This window comes from Anthonomus grandis, chromosome 4, assembly GCF_022605725.1.
Source record: "Anthonomus grandis grandis chromosome 4, icAntGran1.3, whole genome shotgun sequence".
NCBI lineage: Eukaryota > Metazoa > Arthropoda > Insecta > Coleoptera > Curculionidae > Anthonomus > Anthonomus grandis.
In genome coordinates, this window is record NC_065549.1 from 13,440,881 (window position 1) to 13,459,836 (window position 18,956).

General features: G+C 30.3%; 1 protein-coding gene across 2 annotated transcripts in view; it reads left to right on the forward strand.

Annotated features, from left to right (window-relative positions):
• Positions 1-18,956, forward strand: part of LOC126735738 (uncharacterized) — a 508,234-nt gene that overhangs the window by 252,123 nt on the left and 237,155 nt on the right. Inside the window, exon 3 of one of the 2 annotated variants that reach the window (XM_050439822.1) lies at positions 4,088-4,149. The gene's annotated coding sequence lies outside the window, so the exon portion shown is untranslated. Of the gene's footprint in view, positions 1-4,087; positions 4,150-12,418; positions 12,548-18,956 lie in introns of those variants that run through there. The other variant, XM_050439824.1, reaches the window with a different exon arrangement.

Sequence of the window (18,956 nt, forward strand, 5' to 3'; positions counted from 1 at the left end):
CAGTAATAATGTGGGGGAAAAGCATGCTGAAAAAATACAAAACAGTGTAAAAGTATATTCTTTTAGTAACATCGAAAACCCTTTAAAGGTTCCTAGGTAACTCTTACATCAACTACCAGCAAAAGAAAACCATGGAAGAGCACCGATCGAGCTCAATCCTTCTAACATCTAGAATATCTGGGATGAGTGAATAGTCAAAGATGGCCTTATTCAATAATAATATGAATAATAATAATTATAATATTAATTTTATTTTGTTATCTAAAAAAACATCCAAAGTCGCAATTGCGTATGCTGCTTCCGTGTTGTCATGCACCTTTGGTATTTTTAAATGAACCACCATGGAATTTTAAAACTAAAATAAATAAACAAGAAAATAGTTTCGCAATTACTGCTAACCTCCTTGTTAGAGCTCTGTCTAAAGGTTCTATCTAACGAGAAACAAAGATGAACGTGAATCAGATCGATAATCTGAGAAGATATTTGATCGATAAAGCTACAACCAGCAAGGTATTTCAAAAGCTAAAAGATGCCGACAAAAACGCGACCGTACTACATTTATTTTAAGACCGTTTAATCCTCTTCTAAAGATCAAAACGCATGAACAACTTAGAGATTATGGCGTCAAAAGTCAATGCATGGAAAATACCTATCCTCAATAGAAGATGAATCCATGGATACGGCGGTGTCGCATTCACGAATAAAGTCAGAGAAATCAAAGGGTTTTCTAGAAGCAAAGGATGTTATATGTGCTAGCCAGGATCAGGTAATGTCGATGAAAATTTATCAAAAACGGATATTAGGAGAAAACTTGTTCCAAACCAAGTGCCAAATATGCAAGCAGGCAGATGAAAAAATGAACATCTTCAATACATAATAGCTGTATATTCTGTGCTTGTACCAAAACAATATCTGAAGAAAAATATATAAAAACAAACTTGCATCTGAAATTAAAGACCCATACTACTCTTACGAATCAACACCAGTTTAAGAAAGTGATGATAATTACAGATAAATCAATCCCAAATAATGTCCTTGAAATCGTTTTGAACTCTAAGGCAACATAAATAAAACATACTGAAGAAATTAATAAGTACTATTTGGTTGAAGAAATTAAAAGAATGTAGCAAAGCGAGTAACTATACCTAACCAATAATTGTTGGTGGTACTGGTGAAATTCCTATAAAATAAAAAAATTAATATTGAACTTTTGGACGTCAAATCAATCAAATCAAGGAAACATCAATCTATGGTTACAAACGCAGAATAATTAAAAATTAATAATAAATATTAAGGTAATATACATATAAAAAATGCAACACTTATTAAATATCACAGAAGAATTTTCAAGTGACCTATATATGGAGTTTGGATTCGGGAAGTGCAAAAGGTTAAACATCGAAAAGGGGAAGTCAGTGTCGAGTGAAGTGGACTAACACGGAATTAGAAGTTATCCAGGAACATTGATGGCAAAAAATTTTACCCATCATCCAAAGCCTTTTACCCTTAGAAGAAGTAACAAGATTAAGAGAATTTTTCTACGCCAAGGCGGCAATATCTAGACTACACAAGACAATCGCCAATGCCAAGAAGAACTACTCACAGCTCAATCTCACGGTATAAAAAAAAACTTTAAAATAGTAGCAGATAACGAGAAAAGAGAATTGGCTCAAATAGAACTCCGTGGTAGACATTATATTGATCTTCACCAACACATATTGATCAAAACGCATCGAATAGGTGGCTTTTATATGGAACTCTTTTTCCAGAAACTAAAGGATTTATGATTGCTTTATAGGATCAAGTAATCAATTCTAATAACTATAGGAAATTTATTTATTGAGATCCGCGCATTCAGACCGACAACTGTAGAAAGTGTCATAAAGCATCTGAGACTATTCAACATATAACATCCAGCTGCAATCGGTTAGTTAATCCGAATTATCTAGGATGACACAATAAGGCCCGAAATATCATTTACTAAAAGTTAACTAACAAATACGGACTTATTAACATTCACACAACGTAAAAGAGTATTAACAACAGAAGGGATTAAAGAACTACAACTTCATATTATATGACTCAGAGTCAAAGTCTCACAAAAAATAGAGTCAATAACGGTACACAACATTGTAGACATATTATATTTTATATTTTTATTTATGTTAGTGAGAGTAAGTGTGTACTTTTTGTATTTAGATGAGGTCTGATGATGCTCTAATGCGGCGAAACGCGTAACCTTTTAAATAGACGCCTGATTTGTGAGACTTTGACTTTGAGTATAATTTTTCTTCCTTTGGTCAAATATCTAAATCTCTTTGAGAATAATGGATGATTATTTTGAATTCATATTATATTACGACCAGTCCATCACTAGTAGGTAGGTGACGAAAATCCCATCGGATATTGCGGTGTTCAACAAAGAAGTCAACGCCGCCCATCTCTTTAGCAGTACCAAATAACAACAGCTTGTTAGGTAAGTACCAAGAAAAGATGGTTTAATATGCAGACCTAGCAAAGGAAATTAAACAGATGGGGTATGTTGACAAGCTTAGACTTGTGACTGTAATCCTACCTACGACTAGCCTTTTCCAAAAACCTAAAAGACGGCCTTATCATATAAGGACTCCAAAAGACTTCTACCTAGAACTTCAACGAACCGTCATCCTAAATACTTGCCATATTGTTAGCAAGATTTTATTTAAATAAATCACAAGCGACCTTAATACCTTTGATACTTCATATCCAGGATTTGATGAATTTCCAGCATTCTGTGAAATGTTGAATTCGATAATAAAATATAATAATAATATTCCATTTATTAGCAAATTCCTAAATACGAAATTAATAATAGAATAATAACTACAAACTAATTTACTTAAAATTAAAAAAATGGTTATGTAAAAAAGTCATGGAGACAAAATAAAAGAATATAAATAGTAACAAAAACATTCAGATAAAAAAACGATAAATAAATAATCCAAAGAGGTATACATTAAAAGCAGTAAAATAAACTGTTTATAATTTATTATATTACAAACACAAATTTAAAAGCGATTAAAAGGGCACAAAAAAGAAAGATATTAAAAGTATGCTAAATGTATATATTCCAAAAATATATATGAAATATTATACAACATATTAACATTAATATACTGTACATTATTTCATCGATATTATATTGTAATATTGTATAATATTTTAATTGATAAACAACTATCGTTTAATTTAACAACTATTTTTTTCATTATTATTTTTTTCCGTATTAATAAAGACAATAAGTATTTATTTAGTATTATTTACACTACATTAAAAAAGGACAATTAGAATGTTCAAACTGTTTGAAAATTAATTCAAATACACATTTGCTTAAATAAATTGCCTAATATTTTTTTACCACTATTATCTAATTTTTTTAATTTCGTGCTCTTATTTATTTTTTCTTTAATAAGTATGTAAAATTCACTAAAAAAATCTATGTTTATAGATAAGAATAAAATAATTAATTTCTTTTTTTTACTTTTAATAGTTTTTTTTCTTCATTTAAATATATTAAAGAAAAAACAGCTTTCTTAAATAATATTTTAAGCAAACTATTCTTTTTTAAACAAGTGTCATGATTAAATGAGGTCCCATGGGTCATTACATAAAGCAATTAATAAAATTAAAGCAATAAGCTGCTTTTCATTGGAATTTCCAGAGGAATTTCGCCACATATTGATTTTGAAACTACATGATCTCTCTTTAATTTAAATTTAATTCATGTTATATAATAATTGAACGAGTAAAAAAGAGTAAAATCAAAAAGTTTAAATGACCCGATCTTAATCCAGAAAACATTATCAGCATTTAAAACGAACATAGATATGCGTATTTATTATCTATTCGGAAACCTGTATCCGACGAAAACTAACGCTCCCGTTTCAAATTAAGCCTGGATGGATCATTAAACTTGATCCGGGTCTGACGTTTGCCATCCACTATTCAACATATCATATAAAACAGTTTCATAGGAACTTTATTGCCCCACATTATGTAATCGATGAGCACTTATCATGTTTTTATATCTTACGTATTTCTTTTTCAGAGCTTAACTCTTGGATAGCTTTTGCTGAATACGAGCTTCTTAAGACGCGTCAGAAGCAGCAGGTAGGTAAATTTATTCTTAAAATATTAAAATGAATTGACGGTTATTGAAATTGTTTAAAATAGATATTTGTTTAGGAAGAAATAAATGATTTTTTATGTTAATAGTCTGAAAGATAATATATTACAATTTTTGCTTAAGTCATAATAACCAACTAATAAATAGCAATAGTAGGGATCAAAAAAAATTAGTAAAAAAAAGTGATCATGAATCATATATTGAGCATGAAAAATAAGGGTTGTTACTTGTATTTAATAAAATAGTTGTATTTCAGTTGTCATTAAAAGATTACTATAAATTAAGTATACATTTGTTATGGTATATCATGGCTTTTTATTAAAATATTTTAACTCATTATTTCTTTCTCTGAATAAAATGTTTTTAATTTTTTTTTCTATACTTACTATCTAGATCTTTTAAGAATTTTGTCTTTCTTGTAGATTAATGTTTTAGTTTTTTTTTTCTTATATAGTTTATTGAATATTAAAGAAAAAATATGATTTATTAGCTTAAAAATCAAAATAGTTTTTTCTACTTTTATTTATTTATTGTTTACTTCATAGACACAAAGAAATAGTCGGTAAGTAATTACTTGTAACACTTATCTAAGATTTTTGTAAAATATCAATTAAAAGTTTGCGTATTGCATCAAATTATTTCGCATATTTAGGAAAAGCCATTTGTCAATAGTGTGAGAAATGTTCAGTGAATAAGTCGACATACTTTTATTCCTTAATATTAAGTAATTTTTTAGACAACTGCTAAATGAACATTTAATGTGCTTTAATTGAGAAGGTCATTTTTTATATAACAGTTATTAGCATTTATCACACCTTTATTATATATACATTAATTTCCACCAATACCAAAAAACTGCCATTGATTTGATCTATAAAAAGTCAGGTTATCAAATTTTTTTCGCGCACGTCTAATATTAGTACAAACAATTGAAAATGTATCTAAATTATTAGAAATAAGTTGATTTAATTGACTTATAATAGATGGTTTTAAAGTCTTAATTTCACAATTCTTGTAGTCAAATCTATAATTATAGTTTAAATTAATGTTTAATTAAGTTCTAAGTAATGTTTGCTAAAACTTGAGTCAGGAATTTACTATAAGATTCAAAAAGTCAATGGTATGATGTTGGATTGCTAGTGTGATCATTTTAGTGGATTGAGTAGTGAACACTATAAGAGCATGAATATTGATTTCTTGAAGTAGCTCTGATGCTCTAGATTTCCCATGTAGGATATTGCAAAAAGTAACAAGATCCCTCCTCTTATAGCGGGCAGTTACAGGGGCCATATTTAGCATATAAAGTATATCTACATCATTGTAATTATACAAAATATTCAATTTATATGCTATTTGTTTTAGAATTCTATGTCTAACTAATTGAAGAGCATCAGTATGTACCCCATAAAAAGCAGATCATACGCAGGGAGTATACTTCAGATGGCGACATACCACGGCTTATTTATAACGTTACCTAAGTAATAGAAATCTGTAGGCTTATATCGAGAGTAAACTCCAAATTAAAAAAAAAAAGTTCCTTTAAGGGTATAGCGACCGATCATGTAGACGAAATCAATAGTATTTCCAAAACGAGACAAAGTCATAATTTTATATTTAGCTGGATTATTTTCCATACCACTTGTTCTGTACCAAGTTTTTTAAATAATATTTTACTTTGTCATAAAGATTAATTTAAGATAATCAAGCAACAAAAATTAATTATTTCCTTTATTTTTATAAAGTGTCCCAAGATGAGAGCCGAATAATTTTAGAAAGAAAGGTATTAATTTTAACATTCTGTCTATGATGAAGTAGCTTTTGAACCAGGACAATAAATTTTTAGTCTATGGAGCAAAATATTATAAGGTACTCTGTCGAACGCCTTGGAGAAATCAATGTATATTGATTTCTTTATATTCGTATATTTATTTTGAATCCATTTCACTTAGACATCTAATAAGAAGTCCATCTGTGAAAGAAGATTTAACTACGTAGATTTGCTAGGTCTAAAACTAAACTGCTAAATAATAAGTAGGTTTCCAAGAAAAAGGGCAAGAATGTCACATACCAAGCTTTCAAATATTTTGAGGACTGAGTATACTGATGGGAAAATAGTTCATAAAAGAGGTATTGTCACCTGAATTATTGATAGGATTTAGGAAACTCTCTTTTCAGAAGCCCAGAAACTTTTCAGTTTGATAAGAGAGATTGAAGATCTGGTAGAAGGGTCTCCAGAGACATCATCGATAGATCACGGAGGAATATTTTTTTTTGTTTTTATTTTAAAATACGTCTTAATAAAAAGTAGGGTCAAGATTACCAGAAAAAAGCGAACTTGTCTTAAACAATATCAACGTGCAATAAAAATTATTTACTGAATACATTATTTAGTAATTCTAATTTTATCAAAATATACTGTCGGAAGTGTTTCGGCGTATTTTTCTTAAAAACAACTAATTGAAATTTAAAAAACAAGGTGGAGTCAAAAAGGTCGCCAAACTATCAAAGTGTTTGCGGTGTTTCACTGTTTTGCAAATAATAACACCGGTAAAGAAATATGAATTTTATGCGAACTTTTGAATAATCCTGTATACATCTCCCATGATAATATTTAAGATAATAGATCCAATTGAAACAAAATATATGTACATATACCTAATTACTCTTAAAGATTTTATTTTAAAAATTACTTATAATAGTTAAAAGACAAAATAACTCATACTGGAGGTCCAGGAACTCTACAAACTTTACAGGGATTCTCTAACAATTTTTTTTTTACGGATGCATGACCTAAACGTCTTACTTTTGGATCTACAGGGTGCTAAAAATTTAAAAAAAAAAGTTTTTTTGTTAAACAAATTTATTACCAATGTAGATTTTTTTTGGCAGATGTGTTTTATGCATGAGAGGGGATTTTTTGATTTACACGAAAAAAATTAATGTTTACCAGTAGCATCCGTAATGGAATTAGTACGCCCCTGCATTTGTATAAAATAAATTTTATTTTTTAAATTCTTGTTTAATTTTAAGCAAATATGTATTCTTTAGTGTTTTTTTTATTTTAGGCACTGGTTTTGCGTAAATTAATAAAAACCGTTTTTAGAATGATCAAATTGATAACAATTATTAAAAAAAGTTTTCTTTATTTTACTATTTTAAAATAAATTTAATTTATCTTCTTGGAAAATATATGCAATTTTTCAGCGTTTGATATGATAACTGGGAGAAAAAGCAAACGGAAAATAATTTTTAAGTGTAAATTTCTAACAAATTTAAAATTTCTGGGCACTAAATTCTACTGTTTAAGTATTTTTAATTCTTATAAACTTTAAGCTAAATAAAAAATCGTTAATTTAAGAAGAAAATACAATAACAGCAGCAACAGTAACAAAATTAAAAAAAAACAAAACGAAATTTTTACATTAGGTGTCGGCCATTTGATTCAATACATAATTGTGCTCTTTTTGATAAGAAATAGCGAATTATTTGAAAAATCCCCACTTTATTTCGGATTTTATTGCAAGCCTGCCTAATTCTTCCCCAAAGCTGTTCTCGAGTTTCTATATGATCGGCATAAACTTGCGATTTTAAATACCCCCAAATGCAAAAATCACAGAGATTTATTAAATACTATATATTAAATACTGCCAAACATTTACACCAAAATGTGCGAGACAGCCATCATACATGAATTAATAATTTAAACGGATATTTAAAGGATATTTACTTTATTCAGCAGTTATGGTTTATGAAAAATTTAAATAGCGCTTAAGCTTTTAGAAAATTCGGTCGGGTTTATAATGCCCTTGTGTGACGAATTGGTACTGTTGGGGGATATTAATATTAATTGATTACGTCATAACAAAATTAGTAACGATTTTGATAATTTTTTAGAATCTTTTAATTTTAAACAAATGGTTATTAATCCAACTAGAATTTCAGCATCTGACCCTAGCTTACTAGATGTTATTATTCTCTCCAATGAAAATTTGTTGATAGGGCCGGTGTATCACAAGGATTTGCATGATATTTCTGATCATCAATTAATATACTGCTTAATTAATATTACGGTACTTTCCACCATTCCTAAGTATATTGAATACCGAAATTTTAAGTATTTTGATTCTGATCGATTTCACACTGATTTGTGCAACTGCAACTGGTCAAATATTTTAGACTACGATAACGTTGAGGACAAGCTACAGTTTTTTACTGACTTAATAGTTGCTCTATTTGATATACATGCCCCTAAGCGTAGGATTAAAGTCATCAAACCCAAATCACCTTGGTTTACAGATGGTTTACAGATGTTCTAAAGTTAATAAAAGCTGAAAGAAATAAAGCTTTGTCAAAGTATAAAAAATCTCGTGAGATCAAAGACTGGGAGGCCTATAAAACCTTAAGAAATATGTTTACCCAGGCTGTCCGCAGCGAAAAGAAAGCCTATCTAGAATATGTGACAAGCAGCAAAAATGATAAGTTGATGTGGCAATCTATAAATCAATTAAATCTTTACAATAAAACAAAAATAATTTTAACTTACCATTAAACTTAAATAGCCCAGACAAGATTAATAATTTTTTTATTGAGTCAGTACGCAAAATATGTCCCACTGTCGACCAAGACACAATAAATTACTATAATACAAACCGCGGGACTAATGGCAGGTTTAAGTTAAATCTTGTTACTGAAAAAGATGTTGAAAGTGCTCTATCCCAACTAAGATCGAATGCTGCTGGCGCTGATGGCATAACTCTTTCCATGCTTAGACTATGCTGTCCTCTTGTTATTCCATTTTTGACCAATATATTCAATACATCAATAGAAACGGGTGTTTTTCCATCTCAGAGGAAGACAGCTATTGTTGTTCCTATACCAAAAACTCCAGGTGTAAAACAACTGTCAGATTTGAGGCCAATTAGCCTTTTGAGTGTTTTGTCTAAGGTATATGAGCGGCTTATATATAAGCAAATGCTGCTTTATTTTCACGAAAATCATTTACTTTTTGAGAGCCAGTCTGGTTTTTGTAAGGGATTTAGTACAGCAACGGCCCTGCTCAATATTCTTGATAACATAATTAAGGCATCAGATCGTGGATATACGTCCGCGGTTGTGTTTCTCGACTTTAGCAAGGCATTCGATACTTTGGATCCAAGACTTTTTCGAGCAAAGCTGAAATATTATGGTTTTGAACAAATAACTTTAGATTTGCTCGGGGATTATTTGGAGGGGAGATGGCAGCGTGTGTCTTTAAATAATAATAAATCTGAAAGTCTTCGCGTGGAGAGGGGTGTGCCACAAGGATCAATACTGGGGCCACTGTTGTTTATTATTTTTACAGCGGACATGTGGAAATCTGTTAGAGGCTGCAACCTAAGTCAGTATGCTGATGACACCCAAATAGGAGCAGAATTCTCAAAAAATAATTTTAAAGCGGCTGAAGACAGACTTAACGAAACGCTAAATAGTATATTAACATATTCAAATAATAACGGTTTAAAGTTAAATCCCAATAAATCCGCAGTAATGTTCTTTGGGCCAAATACCGGGTGGGCTAAATCGAATATAAAAATTAAAATGGATGGTGTTGATATACCAGTGGTTGCAGAGTACAAGAACTTGGGAGTTTGGTTCGATGAAAAATTAAGATTTAGGGGACATATTTCAAGGGTTAAACAAAAATCCTATTTTTCATTGCGTAATTTATATAAAAGCAGGCACTTTCTCAACTTCGGTATAAAGAAGCAGTTATGTGAGACCCTGGTTTTGTCCCAGTGCAACTACTGCAACTTTGTCTATGGCCCTTGTCTTGATATGAGTAGTAAGTACAAGTTACAAAAAATACAAAACTCCTGCATAAGACTTATTTTTAATCTACGCTTAAAAGATCACGTCAGCCATAGACTAAAGGAGCTTCAGTGGTTAAGTATTGAGGACAGACAGCAGCTTCATTTTGCTTCTTTTCTTCATAGGATGCTCAAAACTGAATCGCCAAACTATCTATTTGCAAAAATTACACCTAGATCAAGCCTTCATAACCGAGATACTAGATATAGAGACTATTATGAAATTTCAAGGCATAAGGGAAGCTTCTTTAAATCTTGCTTTAGCTATACTTCTGTTAATTTATTAAATCATTTGCCTGGAAACATAAAAATGTTTAATCAATCAACTTCGACTTTTAAAAAGAAGTATAAAAGTTACCTTTTTTCTAAATACTAATCACTTTATTTTTTTTTTTTGATTAATCACTTGTTTTTGTCTTGTGGATTCTGGAGACAATTTTGCCTTATTTTTTTTTTAGTTTTGATTTACTTTTGTCTGGTAGACTAGAGACTATTTTGTGTTGTTAGAGATTATTTTTTATTTTGATTTACTTTTTGTTTTGTAGATTTTTTAGGGACAATTTTCAGTTGTATTTTCTATTTATTTGAATATTTAATTTACCTTACTGTATGTTTCGACGTTGTTGTAATTATTGAAATCTTATACTTTGTTTTTGCTATGAATACTCGGCTAGCAACAGCTGTGCTGAATCTCACCGAGTATAAAATAAAGTCGTTTTATTTATTTATTTATTTAAGCGATTAGGTAGTTCTACAGCCCTATACCAATTACTCCTATCCAAACATTAATTTTAAATTATTGTTGATGATGGACTTCTTAAGAAACGTGAGGATTTTCTGCAACATTCCAATAATAATGGGCGTTATGAATATTAAAAATTCAATTCTTAATAAAAAGGTATTCATCATTAAACAAGAATTTTGGAAAAAAAATTATGTTCGTTTTAATATTGCAGCTAGTGGGAAAATTCTAAATGGGGGGAAAATGTTTCAAAAGCGCTTGAACTTTTTAAAAATAAAATGGAAAGAAGTTTTCTTTATATAAAATATTCTATACAGATGATTTTGACAAATGATTAAGCGTAGCAACGCTTTTTAGACTAATTTCTGGATTTACTTCAACGGTCGCTAAAATGATTTCCTTATCATCAACGTTAATAATAGGGTATTTCCATGTCTCATGGTTATTTTTCATTGACTAATCCTGTCTCCTTCAGCCGCTGATAAGATGCAGTAAAAGTAAAGTGCAATGGATGCCTTCTGTTCAGAAATTTTTCAGCATACCTGAGTTGAGCTAGTGTAACATTACACTGCGATTGACCATAAACTTAATGCATATCAGCATATTCTTTGTTATTAAGATAAACCATTATTAAAGTTAAAGTTTCATATTTTTTTAAATTTATGTCAAAAAATATTTACACACAAATTTTACAGTTAGGTTAATAACTTCATCAGAGTTATTTTTGTGTCTGTAATTTTATTTTTAGCCCATAAAGCACAATGATATCTTAAAAATCGTCTTTAAAATGCCTTTTTACTGTGCTTTTAGCATATTTTTTAAAGCATTACTAAGGCTATCTATACCTATATATAAAATTAAAATTCACATTAAAAATAAAATGCATGTAAATATATTTACAAGTATTTTTTATTGTTTTTCAACGTAAAAAAAATCTTAAAATATATATGTTTTTTTTAATCCAAAAAAGTATTTAATATCTAATCTACATTAATATCACATTAAACTAAAAGCTACTAAAAAACAAACTAAATAAAGAATTCCGAAAAATCCCTTAAAAAAATTTTGCGTTACTTTAATAAGTTCAGTTACCGTTAAAACTAAATCATATACCGGGTGTGCATCGAAAACGAAACAGAGCCAATTACGGGCAGTCCATTAACTTTTTAAAAAAACGCTCGGACCCGTCGATTTTATTTTCGAGGGGGACACTTAATAATCACAAAATCATTTTCCCACCTACAACCCCCTAAGCGGGGGTGGTACTACCCCTAAAATCTTAAGTGGGAAGGGGGAACATTTACTATAAACTGCTTACGGAAACCACTGGTAAAAATTATTTTTTATATGTTAAAAAATGCCCCCTGATGCATAAAATACATCTGCAAATAAAAAAATATCTACATTGAGTTCTCTGACGGTCCCTATAATTAATTATTTTTTTTAAATATTTTTTTGTAATATATAATTAAAGCATTAACGAGTTAACCGTGTTTTCCCTGATCTTTATAATAAACATAAACGCTTTTAAAGTTAAACAATGTGGTCTCGCTGGCGCAATATTAACCGTCCGACGGTCCGCGACGCCGTCGTCGTCGCGGCGCCTATGCAGGGCGGCGTCGCCGGCGCTGCGACGGAAAACAGGTGGACAGAAGGGCGCTGAAGCTCGTTACGTGCGATCGCCGTCTCCCTTATTTCGGTAACTACTCTCGACAATTACTTATTTCGGTTCGGTTGATTTGGCCGGTTTTCTTTCCATTGGCTGGGGTCAATAAGACAGCAAGATGGCATTGGGTAAGTCTCGGCGATTACTTACCTAAAACATTTAATTTTTAAAAATATTAAAGTTTATTGAATTTATATAACAATCTGGTGTTTAAGGTTATGCATGTATATTTAAATTATTTTTTTATACTGAATTTTTATTAGTTTTTAATTGTTTGAGAATGTTTGCAAAAATATAATACATTATTGGCTATTTGATACTATAATGAAGATTTTTGTGCATTAATTCATAATGAATGTTTCTCATTGCTCGATAAAAACTACGAATTTCACATTAATATCTTTATTACTATATTTAGGAAACGCTTATTTATAAAAACTATAATAATCTAACATTCATTCCCTTTAAAGTTATGCTCTATAAAAATTAATTTTCCTAAAAGCTGAAATGGTAAAAGAGTTTTTATTCTTTTTTCTTTTAATTTAAAATGACTGTATCCCCATGCTAGATGGAATTACCAAAAAAATATGTATTATGAAATTTTTAAGAAGTGTATTATTGTACATCAGTGAAGAAAACATCTTTAACAGTGTTAGCTTTTAGAAAAATAAACTTTTCTAGTGCATAACTTTAAAGAGAACAAATGTAAGATTATACTAACTTTAATAAATAACCGTTCTCTACCTATAGATGACAAAGGTACTCAATAATACGTAAATGCCAGATTATATTAGTTTTAATGTAGCACCTGTATTCACAAATAGTGATAAAGGAATCTCATAATATTTTTTTTTGTTTGATGTAAGTTGGAGATACACTTATATTAATAATTGAAAAAAAGACCAAAAAGTTTCTACAATCTCTTGGATTTTAAGAAATTTGGTTTTTTTGATGCATAACTTTAAATGTTACGATATATGCGTTACGCAGAAATGATGTTTAATTAGTGACTGTTAATCTACACTGAAAAAAAACATGCTAATTAGGCAAAAAAGATTTTTAATTTGATGAAATAGGTTGCTATAAGTGTAGGACTTAATGACCTTAGAAAAGTTGGACAAAATAGAGATTGAGCGATAGTTCTCCACTATAGTTCTGTCTTCTTACTTAAAGACAGGGCAAATTTTTGCTTGTTTCCAGACGTACATGGCTAAAATCACCAGACGGAGTGGAGCTGTTAAAAACGCTACCGAAGAAATTTTCAAAAGCATTTAGAATTTGCAGGGGAGTAGACAGACAATTGTTATTGTAGTTCAAAGTATTGGTGATTCTAGATGTGTTTATTGCTTGTTGTACAAATTTCCAAAATTTTTTGGGATCATGATGTATAGAAGTTTTATTATTTGCCACATAAACCTTATACGCTACATCAATATACCACTTTATGGATGCTCGTAAGGCTTTATAACCATTTAAGTTAGCTAATGATTTAGTTATTTTCCGCCTTCCATGCAGCATATATTTCTCCTTAAGAGCTGCCACAATTTGAGCAGTATACCAGCTTGTATAGTGATACTTCTTCTTTCAATGTCTATAATGAGGAACTGCTCTGTCAAAGACATCATTCAAGACATTATAGAAACTGGAAACTGCTCCATTAACATCATCAAATTCATGAAGAAAATTTCACTGAACTTCAGAGCTAAGCTATTAAGATAGAGTTTAATAAATAAGATAACAGTTTGGTGACTTGTTCTAGGTTTAAAGACTCTATAAAATATTACAATTAGGGACACCCTGATCATCCAAACTTAAATGATTTAAATTAAAATCACCTCCACAGATTATTTTGTGAGGTTGAAAATCAGCTAATATTTTTGTCAAAGGCAAGCAAAAAGTCTTCAACCCCAGCTTTTGGCGGTCTATAAATTTCAACAACTATATAAATGCTAATAATATTTAAAAAATTTTTGCTAAATCCATATTTCTTCATAAATTTTATTTTGTGCAAAAATTAGGCTAGAAATTCATTTTTAATATAATAAACCAATCCTCCTCTTCTACCGACTTTGCCCCCTAGCAATTTTATAACCTTGTATATTAAATAAGTTTCAGAAACCCCAACAATATAATTACTCTGAATAAGAATACCTTTAAAATCAGCAAAAGCGACTTTGAATTCAAAAATCATGTACGTAAATCTAACATTAAACAAAAAAAATCCTGTTATCTATTAATCCTGTTAAAATAAATTGGCACTTATTACCCAAACAAAGAACAAAAATAAATATAATAAAAAGCAAAAAAAAAAACAGTATAGTGTGAAAGAAAAGAAAATATGTACACACATGTGATTCGGTGATTTGGGCTTATTAATTACCATTATTCTCAGTTTTAATTATTATCTTTTTATCTTTTACTTTTCTACCATTAGACTATACATTTCTTTTTTAAAATTTGTAATAACTATTAATTCATGCTTGGTTCTTGTCAGCTCCTCTAGCAGAATCATCTCGCTTCTCTTCAGTTTTGTCTGTTCATAAGAAAATGTCGTTTCGATCCACGCAGCTTTTTAATTGTACCAAAATAGCTCTCTTATTATCATTTGCGAGTTGATCCAATCCTCTGGCAGTAGAGGAGTTTAACATCCTTAACACCAAGTTTTCCCTCCAACATATAGGCTATGTGCATATTAAGATATTGCTGATCGTGTACATCACCCGACAGTCCATAGATTCATAGCTGATTTTGTTTTCCTCGTTGTTCAAGGTCATTCATCCGTACTTTCAAAGACTCATTCTCCTTCTTAAGTATAACGGCACGAGTTTCCAAACGACTTATCTTAACGATAATTAGTTTAATGTATCGTTAATTTTCTACGAGACCTTATCCGAAATTTTGTCCTCAATTGTATTTAAGAAAATCCTTATCAGATATGGCACTTTTACCAATCTTATATACTAAATCATTTGTTAAGGACCTGAGCTCTAATTTTTATCATTCAGTAAAAACTATTGTTTTATCGTACACTGTAACAAGCAAAGCATTAACCAGTATTCGTTCTAGTTGATATTAACACGATGTTAAGTGTAGATACTGCTTTAAAACTTTAAACAATAATACAAAGACTGGAACCAAAACAAATATGTCCATACTTGACGAATGCACATATTACATCAAGACCCTAAAAATATTTACTCTCGATATAAATATTTCACATAAGGTCTTAACTATAATAATATTTATTCAATTAATGGCCTTAGCTAGGGGATTCAATAGAAAAGGGTAATGGTTTAAGAGACTTAAATTAAATTGACCTAAAATAACAGCTATTTTCTGGAATCAAATGAGTGAGCTTAAAGAATTAAGATACTAGAGACAGCACCATTATAATCCCAAAAAGTTCTAAGGAAGCTCATAATCCAACCAACTTCTTTATTTAAATATCAATGTTAAGGCGGTCATCAATCAAACAGTTTCCAAGACAAAAGTTGGATACTTTTCTGAGACAAATATCAAAAAAGAACAGCGGGAGAGGGCGTCGCGGCGCGTCTCAACGTCGACAATGTTGCGTCGTTAGGCCCCTCGACGCCACAGAAACCGTATACGCCGCTTTAGGAACCTAATTATAGTCGAATAGGACCATTTGTCAGCGGCCCGAGGCAATTTTCTTGTCGTCCACACTTTTATTTAAATGAAAATTTGTTGACTGCCTCTCCGATGCTGCGATGCCTGTACAAGTGGAGCAAATTGCATTTGCCAACAACGCAAGGCTCGAAGAAGAACTTGCGGCGAGAAGTTTATATTTTATCGTTTATGTTGTTTCAATTATAGAAACGGTTTATGAATTGCGGGTGTAAAATGTGGTGTTAATATTGCTTTCTAGAGGTGTATTTCTTATTTGAGTTTTCTTTCTGGTAAGAGAAAAGTAGCGTAATATACAAATACAGGTTTGTCTAAGATTAGTACAATTTTTAAATCCACACATTTTGAAATACGACTTCAAGTTTCAAGAAAATTTAATTTTTATTCAACGAAATATAATTTATTATTTTTAATAAAGTTTAAGGTTCTTAGTGTTTAATGGAAAGAAAGTATAGCAGGTTAAGTTCCTCAGCTAAAACTGATTGTAGGACTCCCTCTCATGAATTTTTCAAAAAAATATAAAATATTAACCCTTCCTTTTTTACTCATATTTAAATTCTTATTAAGTACTTATGTCTATTTTATACTAAGAAATTACACTATACTTATACAGGCTGTAAATAAATCGATGCGAAAAAATTCAGGAGCCGATTCTTGGGTAAATTTTAAGAAAAAAACTTTATATGAACGTATGCCCTAAAAGGCGTAACTTTTGGTAACTAACGTGGCATTCATTATAAGGTTTAAACTAAATATGTTTGATAAAAAATATTTTACGCCACTTTTTTTAATTTTTGTAATTCTCATTTATTTCTGAGCAAATTTGATCTCTTGACTTTCTTTTATGTGATTGTGATTCTAATTTTTGTTTTGAACCAAATGAAAGGAAAAGAAATTAAATATAATTATAAAAAATTTTGAAAATGACCACCTTTTGCCAGTATGCAAGAGTCTTTACGGCGCCGCATTTGTCGACGAATCCGATAAAGAATTCAGGGAGAATTTTGAATTACGGCACATAAATTAATAAGAGCAAAACTGAGAACCACGTGTGGTTATTATGGTAGTTTTTGGCTTTTGTAGAATTGGCTCTCTGGAAAAATTAGCTTCGTCGGTAAACAGAATCTGCTTTAAAAACTGAGAGTTTTGCTCAATGACTTCTAACATCCAACGAGAAAATTCAAGACGCCTAGGAAAATCTCGTGGTAATAGAGCCTGGACTCGTTGTACGTGATACAGATATAAAAACTGATCTTTTAAAATAGTCCATACCGTCATATGATTGACATGTTGCTGCAGATTAATTTTTTTAGTACTGGTGTTAGGTGGTTCATCAATTAAATTAAGTACTGCCTTAAGTTCTTCCAATTCCGGTGTTCTAACATCGCGTTGGCGACCACAATCAAGCTTTCTTGGATGAAAAGTTCCAGTTTCTCGTAGTCTTTGATGAAGGCGTGCAAATAATGTATTATGAGGTGCCATTGGTTGAGGGTACAGTATATAGCAATTTCAGCATACATTCTAGATGCTTGCAATGAATTTTCGTTAGCAAGACCACAAACAAAATGCATATCGGTCGTTTCTGCATTTGAATAATTTGCCATTTTGATGAAATGGATCAAAATTGCACAAAAAAGTTTTTACTTTAAAGAAGGCAAGAACTGACAGTGAGTAAACAGTGGCGTACCATATTTTTGATTAAAAATATTTACTTTAAACCTTGCACGAACGTCTATGGTACAAATTTGTGATTCTCAGAAAAAGCCTTTTGATGCATAGAAAATGTATACCAAATATTACTAAAATATCTACAGGGGTTTCACAGGTATTGTAAAAAAACATATATTTTCCTTCAATCTTTACCACCCGGTATCTCAAAAGTTAGGACTTTTAGGACATACGTTCATATAAAGTTTTTTTCATAAAATTTACCCAAGAATCAGCCTTTGAATTTTTTCGCATCTATTTACTTACACCCTGTATATTATCACCAAGTACAATTTTTATTTTAATCTACAAAGATTTATGGCTTGTATTAACGAGTATTTATATTTTATGTTTTCTGTATTGTGATGTTTTTTGTATGTTTTTCATTATTAGATTATTCTTATTCGTAATAAGGACAATAAAGCGGATTACCATTATTATTAATATAGAGTTTGCCATTTTCAGGGCTGGAAATAATACTTTAATTAATCAGGGTTATTTTTTTATGATGTTACCCTTATTAATTTTTTCTTATAACATAATACTTTTATAGATTTTAATTTTTATTATAAAATATAAGATTAAAATATTTTTAAATACTGTGTACCAGCTTGGTTGTAATTGCAAAATATCTCAGGAAACCTTTTTGTGAACCTGAAAATACTGCAAACAGAATTAAATGATTTAATGATAATGCCTCTGCAATACAGGATAAAGAATAAAAATTTTACTTTTTAGGGCACTATCATAGCTCGTACCTTGTATAAAATATATTTATTCTTATTCGATTTATGTCCACAATATTAAGGATATCATAGATCGACCAATAAAGCAATAAATTCCAAGTGGTAACTGGTGATAATAATTAAGTGATAATACTAATATCATCAGTATTTTTTTACAGAATATACTGGCACAAAAGGTTAAACCCTATAGTACTCAAGTATCCCGAGTAGCGCCATTGCTACAAAGGTGCCTGATATTTTTCTTAAAGTTCTGCAAGTTGGAATGTTAGGGAAAGATGAGTCTTGGGAGTTAATTCCACTAACTTGCAGTTTCCATAAAAAGTAATCCCGATAGGCATCTGGAGAGGCACTATATTCATGAGTTTCAACTGCCTGTCAAATAGATCTTGCTTATATAGCTGGAATTATATGGGCCAGTTTGGAAGAGAAATTACCATAA